At 37.4% G+C, this 2,492-nt stretch overlaps 1 protein-coding gene across 1 annotated transcript in view; it reads right to left on the minus strand.

Moving 5' to 3' along the window:
* The window catches only part of LOC105810252 (chromosome unknown open reading frame, human C10orf67), a 134,554-nt gene that overhangs the window by 24,515 nt on the left and 107,547 nt on the right, over positions 1 to 2,492 (minus strand). The gene's annotated exons all lie outside the window — the stretch shown is intronic.

Here is a 2,492-nt window from a genome sequence, read left to right on the forward strand (position 1 = left end):
ACACACACACACACACAGCAATAGCAAAGCAATTTGAAGTAAAACTGATAAATTGTCATTGAAAAATAGGGTGAATCCCATAGGCATAGAGCCAAGGTAGTCTTAAAGATGAAAGTGAACCTCACAGAAATAAGTAAAATCAAGTCATTCTATTCAGTTTCACAGATGGTCCAAAACCCATGTGAAGGGAAATGAAATTAAGTTCATGTTAAGTTTTGTTTTCTTTGTATCTATATTCTATCCTCACAATAATGATGCGAGGTAGTTAGGGCAGGTATTAATATGCACATTTTACAGAGCACAGAGTAGTTATCAGCACACATGTAAAACACAAGTAGGACATCATTTTACCACAAAACAAAGTAGAACATTTCACCACAAGGAGATCTTTCACTCCCAATCTGGTGTTTTTGTTATCTTGTTGATTCTTTGGGTGCCACCTAGTATTAGTTATTTTAGTGTAGTGTATACATCCATGGATAGAATGTTATACACAAATATATAGGATATGCTTATGAAATACAGTACAAAGGTAGGGCGTTAGCATCTCAGGACGTCATGTGTGAGCTTCAAGCTTGACCTACATGAACCCCAACATTGGATCCATCATTCCCCCTGACGGTGCTTGATTGAGAGAATCTTGCAAAGGAACTTCCAACATGAGTTAAAGAAGAGAATCTGGGGGAAATTATGGCAGGAAACAAGTGAATAGAATATATATATTTTAATGTTAACATGTTAGGACAAGAGAAAAAAATAGGCATTCTCTCTACTTGACATTGCTTTTGGCCTTTTCAGAATGATACGGTTTCACTTTCTCCATTTTAAAACAAAGGCAAAGATGACACAGGGAAGGGAAACTAAATCATTATGTGGGTGAAAAATAGATCTGAGTGATTGCGGAGCTGGTGGTGCTGCTTTGTCTGGAAAAGAAAAGGGTAGAGGGTCGAGCCTCTAAAGCAATTTTAAGAAGACAATGCAAACCAGTTATATATCATCATGCGCAAATGAAGGAGAAAAGATTTCCACAGCCCAGTGGAGGAAGATGACTAGTTAGGTCTAATTAAACCAGGTATGGAGAGAGCGTGTCCCGTCGCTCTTTTAAAACCAAAACACTGACATAGGGAATGGAACAGTCTCAAATGATTTTTCTTTTTGGTGACTTTGATTATTCTTCTATTTTAGGCCAATGATTTTACATTTCTTTTTAAGAGTACATGAGGGCATTTAACATTCATATGTAAAAATCCAAGTCTCCCCACTTCCTTAAAAGATGATTACTCCCATTTTTATAAATAGAATTTGTATACATCACCATACTATACCTGTTCCTGAGAATAAGGAATCTTTTCTCCCAGTTTCTGTTTATCCGCTCCGATTCCTTCCTAACCCTGTAATAAATTTCCAGATGGTTAAACACTGTGTTAGCTACAAACGAACAATCGGGACTCCTAGTTAATAGTACCTTTCTATCTTCTTCTTCTCATTCTCTACAGTGGCCTTTAGTGCTTCTATTTGCACTGTCAAAGAATTTTTTTCCTCAACCTTTCAACAGAAAATATATGACAAAGTTAATTACATGAACAAATACCCTGTTCCTCCATAAATCTGAAAAGGCTATTTCTATTAAGTAGTACGCACATTCTAACTACTACTAAAGATAATTTGAGAGAACAATGAGTTACATTTACTTGCAAATTTCCATAAATAGGAAGAGTTTAAGATCCTCTGCCTCCATTTCCTATAAATGATTAATCTAGGGGCAGCCAGCTGTAGACCATATTAGGAAGCAACTGCAATTCATCTTCATCGCCCCTCCTCCCACTATCTATCACTTTTTCTAAATCTTATTTTCCCTCCCTTCCTGTGGCTTCTCCATCTTGTCACCATAGGCAGCAGCTGCCCCCAGTTTCTCTAGTTCTTCTTTCTGTCTAAATAGTTCTCAGGCAAGGACCTGACCAACTCAATCCCAGCAGAGCTTTATGACATTTTTCAGGATTGTTTATATTTTGCAAGAGGACAAAGTTTCAGCAAAAGGAATGAACCTCTAACAGTGGATTTGTAGGCATGTCATGAATGAGAGAGATTTCTCTGGGTGTGGCAGGGATGTGCCACAGAATCATATTAAAGAGGCAATCAGGTCCTTTGTCTCTTTATAAGACTGATTTTAAGTGTAGCTCCAAAGTCATTGCTACTTTCTAAGAATAGCCAGCATTCATATAAACAATAACTAGTTTAAGAATAATGGTCATATTAGTCATTATTATACCTTAGTCACTGATATTTTCACCTTCTTTTCTTCATGTGCCTTAACACTTGTTGAACGTCTTACCTGACAAGAAAATATACCAAATATGTGAAATTAATATGTTAAATATAACATTTCAGGCCGGGTGCGGTGGCTCATGCCTGTAATCCTAGCACTCTGGGAGGCTGAGGCAAGAGGATCGTTCAAGGTCAGGAGTTTAAGACCAGCCTGAGCAAGAGTGAAA

The sequence above is a fragment of the Propithecus coquereli genome, unplaced genomic scaffold, assembly GCF_000956105.1.
Source record: "Propithecus coquereli isolate 6110/MARCELLA unplaced genomic scaffold, Pcoq_1.0 Scaffold103, whole genome shotgun sequence".
NCBI classification, from domain to species: Eukaryota; Metazoa; Chordata; class Mammalia; order Primates; family Indriidae; genus Propithecus; species Propithecus coquereli.